Below are 10,528 nucleotides of genomic sequence, written 5' to 3'. Positions count from 1 at the left end.
TCAAGGCACATTCTCAGATGAATTCTTTTGATGTATAGATCTTGCAACTTCTTTCCTTATTATGATCTATAAGATGAGATCGTTCAAGGTTGGAATGATTCCCATTTGTGTGTTTGTGTGTGTGTGTGTGTGTGTGTCTGTGTGTGCATGTGTGTATGTTTTTGGTTTGATTTTGTTTTAGAATTATGGCAGTTGTATCTCTGCTGGGCTATTTCTATCAATATGTAATTTCTGTAAGTCTCTACTCTTCTGTTAAATGGAAAGGAAAATGCCTAGTTTACAACTCTATTTAATCCTTTGGGGATCAATTGAGACTATTCTTGTGAAATTGTTTTATAAATAATAAAGCATTAAATTTTTTTATTAGTTACTTAAAGAGACAGAGATACTGTGAGCAACAATATAGAAGAATGAAAGCTCAAGATTTGCCAGAAGTCTGGTTATTCAACATGCCTGGAGTGACGTGAATATAAAAAAAAAATAGTGGAACAGTGGACAATGGGATTAGGGCCAAATCATGGAGGTCTTGATTACCAGGCCAACTTTGGACTTTAGTAATTAGGCAATGCAAATAATTGCCTTGTGAATAGAGGGCTGAATGATAAGAAAAAAAATTATATGGCATTAAGGGTGAGATATCTTCAAATGGAGCAATGGGGAATTAAGTGGTTATTGAAATATTGTAGGTGAGAGGTAATGAGGCTCTGAAATGGAGAACTGGAAATGAAAATGAAGGGACATTTGAGAGAGAGGAGTTGAGGACATAATCAGTTCATCTTTGATATGAAGAATGGATGAATAGGAATATTTGTATGATCTTCACTTCTTTTAACTTTTGATAACTGGCAGAATTAATAGAAGTAGGTAACATGGGTATAGCCTCAAATCTGAAGCTTACATCTGGTTCAATATTTGCCTTTTTTACTTTATAGTTCCAAAAGTGTTCTAGGCATTTTTTTTTCTCAAATAGCCCCTACATGTGTGCATTCGTTGTTTAAAATTATAGATATTAGTAGTATCCCATGTCTCATACATATGAGCCAACATTCTAACCTCCATGTGTTCACTTTTACATAAAACACATTTACAGAATTTTTTGACACTACATTATATTATGTGTGTAAAGGCTAAGTCTGGAATAGTTTAGCAGATAAAAATCCATTCTTCCAGTTATGCACAAGGGATTAGTGCAGGCAACTCCCATTAATGTTAATCATCCAACTTCTTGGCCATGAAAGTTTCATGGCATTCAGGGAAAGAGGTCACACATGAAGAGGAAGAAGAGAGACAAGTAAATCATTTCCATATAGTGTTTTGTATAAGTCATTAAAAAATGTGTAAAAGTCATTTGTAAAATTAAGGGATTTTTTTTTACTAAAAATTAAAGAGCATTACTTCCATCTTAAATCTTTCAGATTAGCTTTGGCTGAAATGACCTTCCATCTCGGTTCTCAGTTGACAGGACTTGTGCTGTTGGTTATATCTTCTGTGGATGTTCAATACCTTCCCTGTCATCTAGCATTTCATTAAACTGATTTTTATGCTTCAGAAATAATAATAGCTACTAATTACTGAGTGTCCAATCCATGTTAGTTGCTTTATTTATTTATTTTTTATATATAGAGAGAGAGCGCACACAAGAGAGAGAGAGCAAGCAAGTGCAAGCAGGGGAGAGGGGCAGAGGGAGAGACAGAATCTTCAGCAGACTCCATATTCAGTGCGAAGCCCAGTGTGGGGCTCAATCCCATGTCCCTGGAATCCTGATCTGAGCCAAAATCAAGAGTTGGATGCTCAACTAACTGAGCCACCCAGTCACCCCTGTTAGTTGCTTTAGACCAGAAGTACTCAAAGAGTGGCCTCTATGTCCTCAGCATCAGTATCACTTGAGAACTTGTTAGAATTGCAAATTCTTGGCCTCCACTCCTGAACTACAAAATGAGAACGTCAAGGGATGGAGGCTGTCACCTCATCTTTTAACAGGCCCTGCAGGTGATTCTAATTTACTTTGACTTTTGGGAATCACTGTTTTAGATGTATCTCCAATCATATTATGCCTGTCTATTAGGAATTGCCCTCTTTGGTGATGTCAAACTGTGTCACAGAAGGATAAAGTAACTTTCCCAAAGTCGCACAGGTCTAGGATCTCAAAAGCAGGTCTGTAATATACTTCACACCTCCCCACACTAACTGTGTAATATTTGTTGACTACAGACTAAGTGTTATCATGGCACAGAAGAGCAAGGCTCAATTTGTGACTTCTTTTATTATGTTATGAGGCCATGTGCAAAATATTTGGCCTTTTTGTGTCTGTTTGTTCATACATAAAGTAGGCTTGGGGATCATTTACAGCCCAGTGTGTGTGTAATCAGCCAGCCAAAATGCCAGTACCCATGGCTATGTGACCAGGAACTAAGCTGTGCTAGGTGCCTAGAAAGATAAATGACTAGAAAATACATTTCCAACATACAGTCATGTAAATAGTAAAAACAAAACAAAACACAAAAAAACATGCTTTGATAAATTTATTTATCTTCTTTTTATAGTTTCTAACATGTAAGTTCCTACTGAATAGTATTAATAGCTTTCCATGGTCTTAGGCTAAATTGGAAAATTTGGCCCTACCAGTGAATGCACCATGTATAGAATGAATTTTTAGCCCCCCATTCCCAGCTTGTTCCTCTTTCCCTTCAAGGAATTATATTTACCCCCCTTCATGTAAGATTAGAATAACATGGTTACTCTCTGGTAAACCCTGTATATGTCACTAATCCCACTCCTCCAAGGAAATTGGCTTTTCTTAGATTAGTCCTTATTCATCTCATTGATATTTATTGAAAACCTGTTATGTTCCCATTATTGCGCACTGGAAGGAATAATGTAAGTGGTAGGTAACCAAAGATATTACACATTCTCTACCTTATGGCTTGGTAGTAAGTATAAGTCATATACATACCACAAATGGTTAAAGAAAGCAACACTGTAAGAAATCTCACAGAGGAGCGTCATGCTCTTGGAGTTGCTATGCATTCAGGGACCAGAGTGAGTTGTTTCAGTTAGAGTGATCTTGGAAAAATTCATACTGAAAGTTGAAAGCCTAGGGAATATCCAGAGAAAAAGAGAAGACAACAAAGGGGAGTGTACATTATGCTTGGGCAGTGCTCATTTCTTCTCACCCTCCTTCTCCCTCCCTGGATCTTCTCTGCTCCTACTCTCAGGGAAACACTGAACTGTCAGTGTGTATCCATGTGGCCCTGTAATTGAGAGCTAGTACCAACTTGCACAATGGTTATATTTTCTATTCTATTTTCAGTCTACCAAGCTGGGATCTGTATTCTGAGGTAAAGGAAAGAGTCACACATTTTTCTGAGAGCCCTGTTGACTTGTGTAAAATATTAATCTGACTTCACAAGAAAGGAATGAAGTGGGTGAGAGAAATGCTCATTGGTGAGGAAGAGGTAGAGGCGGGATTCAAAGCTCATGTGGATCTTCCAGCCTTGGGAAAGTCTGCAGTCAGGAGGCCCTCTGGGTGCAGGCCTCATCTGTATGCTGTGGCAGTCTGTGTCCCTGACATGGGTGCACTGAAGAAACTGCAACTTGTGCCAAGAGCTCACCATATGATTTCAATTCTTTGTGGACTGTGAAAGAGATGCCTCACCATTTTTTGAAAAGGATATGAGCAGGAATGTTGGTAGCTTATGCATTATTTAGAGCCTGCCATCCTGCCTCTGTCTCACAAAGGAAAATGACAGCATTGTCACGGTGGTTTCAATATATGTGATGGTGGAAATGGAGATGTTGGATTTTGTAAGTTTCTCTGAATTACCTATACTCTGGTGACCTGTAATTAGCTTGCTGAGGATATTACACCTTCATTTTTTTTTTTTTTACTGAAGATAGGTGTATACTATCTCATTATGTTAAAAAATCATATTACATATACATTTGAGAAATATTGTATAATGATGAAATTGTTAAGTGTAGCTCATATTTTATCCAAAGTCGTGCATATGAAAGAATACAAGTATCACGTGGACACAGCTGATAGCAGGATTTGGCTCACTCTTACTTCCAATAGTGCCACATAGAAATATTTTACTTTGTTTTGAGACATTTTCAATGGGGTACTTGGAGATTTATTTAAGACTGTTCCTTCAAGACGCATAGATAAAAATGCTTGGCAGCAACACCATCTTATAGCTTCTTTGCCTTTCTTTCCTTTGACCATTCATGGATCTCTTTTGATCTATTCATGAAAGAAAGGAAGCTTAGGTTTGAAACCTAAGCGGAGTCAACTCTGCCCTTCCATGCCGAGCAGTTGCTACCTTTTTTCACTTCCATTTGTGCATGCTTCTGGAAACTTCTCCCACTACAATTTCCCCTTCACACTCCTCTAAATCAGCCCCTTCTTACCTCAGTTCCTCTGGGCTTTGTGTTTTCTCCAATACAGTGCTTAAGCTTTTATTAATAAGAATTATCTTATCTGAACACATCTTCGGTCACATTGCTGCCAATTCAAAAATCTCCAGTGACATCTATTTGCTCCCCACATAAATTATGAACCCCTTGGTATAATGTTTTGAGTCATCTTGCAAAGAATATTGGTTACTTCTACCTATTCTACACTCTAAGCAACCTGGCCTATAGGTGTTTCTTATTTTTTAAAAGACTTTTATTTGGAACTGTTTTAGGCTTACAATACAATTGAGAGGAAGGTACAGAGATTTTCCATATAGCCCCTACTCACTGCCCTTCCCCCCACATATAGCCTCCCTTATTATCAACACCACTCATCAGAATGGTACATTTGTTGCCAAGGTTGCATCTACAATGACATGTCAGAATCACTCCAAATCCATAGGATACCTTAGGTTCATTCTTGGTGTTGGATTCTGTATGGTTTTGGACAAATGTATAATGGCATATATTTATCATTACAGTATAATAAAGGGTATTTTTACTGGCCTGAAAGTCATCTATGCTTTGCCTATTCACCTACCCCCACCCAACCCTGGTCAACCACTTATGTATTTATTTTTTTAATTGCTTCCATAGTTTTGTCTTTTCTGGAATGTTATGTAGTTGGAATCATACAGTTTGGGGCCTTCTCATATTGACTTCTTTACCTTAATAATATGCATTAAAATATTCTTCATGTTTTTTTATGGCTTGATCGAAAGTACCACACTGACTTGATTACTGTAGCTTTATAGTAAGTCTTCAAGTTGGATAGGATCAATCGTCTCACTTTGTTCTTTTCCTTCAATATTTTATTGGTTATTTTGGGTCTTTTGCCTCTTTATATAAATATAAGACTCAGTTTGTTGATATCCACAAAATAACTTGTAGGAATTTTTATTAGGATTGCATTAAATCTGTAGATCAAGTTGGGAAGAACTGACTCCTTGAAAATATTGACTCTTCCTATCCACACACATGGGACATCTATCCATGTATTTAATTCTTATTTGATTTCATTTTTTAGAATTTTGTAGTTTTCCTCATATAGATCTTGTATATATTTTGCTAGATTTATAACTAAGTATTTCAAGTTTTTAGGTGATAATGTAAATGGTATTGTGTTTTTAATTTCAAATTCCACTTGTTCATTGTTAATACATAGAAAAGCAAATGACTTTTGTATGTTAATCTTATATCATACAATATTACTATAATCGCTTATTAGTTTCAGGAGTTTTTTGTTGATTGTTTTGGATTCTTTACATAGATGATCAAACCATCTGTGAACAAAGACAGTTATGTCTTCCTTTTTTTTTTTTAAAAGTTTATTTATTTTTGAGAGACAGAGTGTGAGTAGGGGAGGGGCAGAGAGAGAGGGAGACACAGAATCTGAAGCAGGCTCCAGGCTCCTAGCTGTCAGCCCAGGGCCCAGTGCGGGGTTGGAACTCACTAACTGTGAGATCGCGACCTGAGCCTAAGTAGGAAGCTCAACTGACTGAGCCACCCAGGTGCCTCATGTCTTCCTTCTTAATCTGCACACCTTTTTTTCTTTTTCTTCTTGTATTACATTAGCAAGTATTTGCCGTCTAGTTTGTAAAGGAGTGGTGAGAGGGGATATCCTTGCTTTGTATCTTAGTGTGAAAGCTTTAGGTTTCTCAGTATTATTTTTTTTTTAATTTTTTTTTTTAACATTTTTATTTTACTTTTGAGACAGGGAGAGACAGAGCATGAACAGGGGAGGGTCAGAGACAGGGAGACACAGAATCTGAAACAGGCTCCAGGCTCTGAGCTGTCAGCACAGATCCCGACGCGGGGCTCGAACTCACGGACTGTGAGATCATGACCTGAGCCGAAGTCAGCCGCTTAACCGACTGAGCCACCCAGGCGCCCCAGGTTTCTCAGTATTAAATGAGCTGTTTCTTTTTGACACTTCATGCTTTAATTTTATTTATTTTTCATGGTTTAATTTTTAATTTTCAGACTAAACATGGTAGCTTTCTCAAATTAAGAGAGACATTTGTAGTTGCAACAATGATTTCAGGAGTAGATTCCTTAGTGCCCTTACCCATTTAGCCCATCCCCCCCCCCACAACCCGTCCCGTAACCCTCAGTTTGTTCTCCATATTTATGAGTCTCTTCTGTTTTGTCCCCCTCCCTGTTTTTTGTTTTCCTTCCCTTATGTTCATCTGTTTTGTCTCTTAAAATCCTCATATGAGTGAAGTCATGATTTTTGTCTTTCTCTGGATGTAAATTTAAAAAAAATAAAAAATAAAACAAGTTAATAAAAAAAAAGAGGGAGACATTTGTTGGGGGGCCTGGGTGGCTCAGTCGGCTAAGCATCCGACTTTAGCTCAAGTCATGATCTCACGGTTCATGGGTTCAAGCCCCGCGTTGGACTCTGTGCTGACAGCTTGGAACCTGGAGCCTGCTCCAGGTTCTGTGTCTCCCTCTGTCTCTACCCCTCCTCTGCTTGTGCTTTCTCTCTCTCAAAAATAAATAAACATTAAAAAAAGAGAGAGAGAGAGACATTTGTTGCCTTAATCTGTAAGTGTTCAAATCATAATCATTCCTTAATATCCATAACATCTGTAAAAATGCTACTTCCTCAATGAAAATTTTCTGGTTGCTTACAATCTGATATTCTTTCATTTGAGCCTCTGCGTATAGGCTATCTTTTGCATAACAAAGTAGCCCAAACTTAGTGGCTTAAAACAACGTGTAAATATTATTTTACAGTTTCTGTGGGGAAGGAACTCTGGCACAGCTTACCTGGTCCTTTGCTTAGGCTCTCATAAAGCTGTAATCAAGGTGTCAGCCTGTCTGGATTGGGTTCTCATCTAGAAGCTTAAGTGGGAGGGCATCTGTTTCTAAGCTCCCTCAGGTTGTTGGAAGAATTCCTTTCTTTGCCACTGCAGGTTTGGTGGCTTCTTTGAAGCCAGCAATGGAGAGAGAGGGACTCCAGTAAGATGGACTGTATGCTCCTAGGTAATCATGGACACTTAATTGTGCATATCGAATCACCTTTGCCACTTTCTGCTAGTTGGAATCAAGTCACAGGTCTTGCCCACTTTCAAGGGGAAGGAATTACAGAAAGGCATGAACATCTTAAGAATCATGGACACCTCCTTATAATCTGTCTGCCATGTTCTGCATTATATTATCTGCTTCTCTTATGATATATTTTATGCCTCTGCTACCTTTTAAGAACTTTCTCTTTATTAGAATTTTTAGCTCCATGAGTTCAATGATAGCCTATTTATGCTTTATTATGCCTGCATTCTTTGGTGCAAAGTATTTGTGTGTTAAAATGTTGTGAATTCAGTTGATTGGTGGGTGCTTACACTTTTCTGTAAAGCCTATGTTTTTCTCTGTCTCAGATTTTAAGCTTTTAAAAGGCAAGAGCAATATTCATAACCTAGTTTGTATAGCACCTAATTAGGAACAGATCAGCAATTAACATTATACTCTTATCACTCATTGAATAAACATTTTAGAGTCTGAAATAACAAACACTTAAATTTGTAAGATGAATATAATTTTGCCCTCAAGATGACAGAAGTATCATACCCATGAAATTTGTTACATGAAGAATACCATGATGTCTTTGGTTCTCCAGGAATATCATGCCTCTGATATTAGGGTACTCTGTTTTTCTCCATTCTCTTTTCTTAGATTTGCACAAAGCATTGGCTACTGTGGAGTGCTGCCAAACATCTTGAAATAAGGGAACTAGATAAGGGGTGCATTTCTGGGATGAGAGAGGGGAGTTGGCCATGGTCAGAAGGCATTGGAGGAGTGATTCTGGGAAGGAAGAATAAAAAGGTAAAACAATCCAGCCTTCAGTGAAAGGGTTTTCTATAGGACTGTTGTTCTTTGATATTTTAAAGATGCTGTTTGGAAAAAAAAAAAGAGTGCTATTGTCCAACAACTTAGAATGATGTTAAACAGATTCAGAAGTGTATTCTTCAGACTTCTTGAAATGTTGATTAACATCATATTCTTCCACAGTAACATTTAACATTCAAGTTTTATGAAATTTATTTTTTCTTGGAGACCTGTGCATGTATAAAACTTAGACAGTTTCTTAGTTGGTTAAAAAACAAGTCGAAAGAAAACAACAAAATGGCATCTTAAATCCTGCATTGACTTCGGGGTAGGGGACGGAATATTGATCAGAACTGTGTGGATATGAATGGATGGAAGGATGTGTTAAAGGAATAAAGACATTTTTAAGCATCCATGTTTGCATCTTGAGTTTAAGTAGTGTGAACACAGCTTTTTCATTAGTTAGCAAATATGTGAGGAAAAAGACCCATGATCAATATAGAAACTTGATCAAGTTCTACTAAACCATTTGAACAAGTATCAAAAAAATACATTTTTTGACAGAGACTGAGTAGGTAATAGCCATATGTGCCCATATGGAATTAGAAGTTAAATACGTTATCCAAAAATTTGAGCTAAATATACTTCTGTATCTTGCCATTCTAATGTTGAATTTCTGTCAATCTGTTTACTTAAAAGAGCATAGGGTTTTTCTGTAACAGTCAAAGGTTTGTTTTACTAGTTCTAAGACTTGATGTTTTATAAACTTCAGATTGATTGTTTAAAAAAACCAAAACAACTACATTTGTTAAAATGTTTACTGTAGAGAATTGTGTTTGTTTTCTTAGAAGAGTAAGCTGTGTTTGCCGTAAGAGGCTGAATCTGTTCAACCACCTTTTGAAACTGACCTGGTGAATATAATTTTAATCTAGTAATAATTAGCCAACTGATAAATGAGATATGAAAATTCTGGAATGTTATTTTAAAGCATTCCTCTAAGTCTGTATAAGTAAATACTAAATGTTGTTTCTAATGGAGCAACTTCAAAAACAAAACAAAATGACACAAAACCCATTCTTTCTAAAAAAACTATGACACTGAGGTTCTAAGTCACAATGAGATGATCATAATACTCTTAACAGAAAAGATGAAATAAAGCAGAAATATTTGGTTTTGAGGGAAGGTGGAGGAATAGGGTAATATATTTAGTTTTAGAAATGTTAAATTTGAGGGTAAATTGAACGTTAAAGAGACAATATTGTAATGTCACAAGCTCTGGTAATCAAAGCTCTGGGGAAAAGTCTGGGGGAAAGAACTAAACATATTTATTACAGTCAATCCTGGAAATAAATCAATAAGTACTGAGTAAAAGGGTCAGAGAGAATCTGTGGAAGTCTCATTAGAAGAAATTATCTATCTATTGATCAATCGATCAATTGATCTATGCATTCAAATTTTTATTTACATTCCAGTTAGTTAACATACAGTGTAATATTCATTTCAGGTGTAGAATTTAGTGATTCAAAACTTACATACAACACCCAGTCCTCATCACAAGTGTCCTTAATTCCCATCACCTATTTAACACAGCCCCCTCCCCGCCCCCAACCATCAGTCTGGTAACTCTACAATTAAGAGTCTGTTTCTTGGTTTTCCTCTCTTCCCCCACCTCATGTTTGTTTGTTTTGTTTCTTAAATTCTACATATGAGTGAACTCATATGGTATTTGTCTTTCTCTGACTTATTTATTTTGCTTAGCACAGTACTCTGTAGCTCCATCCACGTCATTGCAAATGGCAAGATTTAATTCCTTTTATGGATAATATTCCATTCTCTCTCTCTCTCTCTCTCTCTCTCTCTCTCTCTCTCTCTCTCTCTCTCTCTCTCTCCATATATACATATATGTATACATATATGTATATATGTGTGTGTGTATAAATGTTATTTTCTTATATGTATACTGCTTTTATGTCTCACATTTAAGTCTTTCACCCTTTTTGAATTTATTTTTGTCTATGGTAAAAAAGTTATCCAGTTTCTTTTGCACGCTGCCATCCAGTTTTCCTAACACTATTTGTTGAAGAGTCTGTTTTTTTTCCATTGGATATTCTTTCTTGATTTGTCAAAGATTAGTTGACCATACAGTTGTGGGTTCATTTCTGGGTTTTCTGTTCTGTTCCATTGAAATTTGTGTCTATTTTTGTGCCAGTACCATACTGCCTGGATCACTACAGCTTTGTAATAT

Source organism: Felis catus, chromosome A1, assembly GCF_018350175.1.
Source record: "Felis catus isolate Fca126 chromosome A1, F.catus_Fca126_mat1.0, whole genome shotgun sequence".
Taxonomy (NCBI): Eukaryota; Metazoa; Chordata; class Mammalia; order Carnivora; family Felidae; genus Felis; species Felis catus.
The sequence above is the reverse complement of the archived record's forward strand: the minus strand, read 5'-3'. Positions refer to the sequence as shown.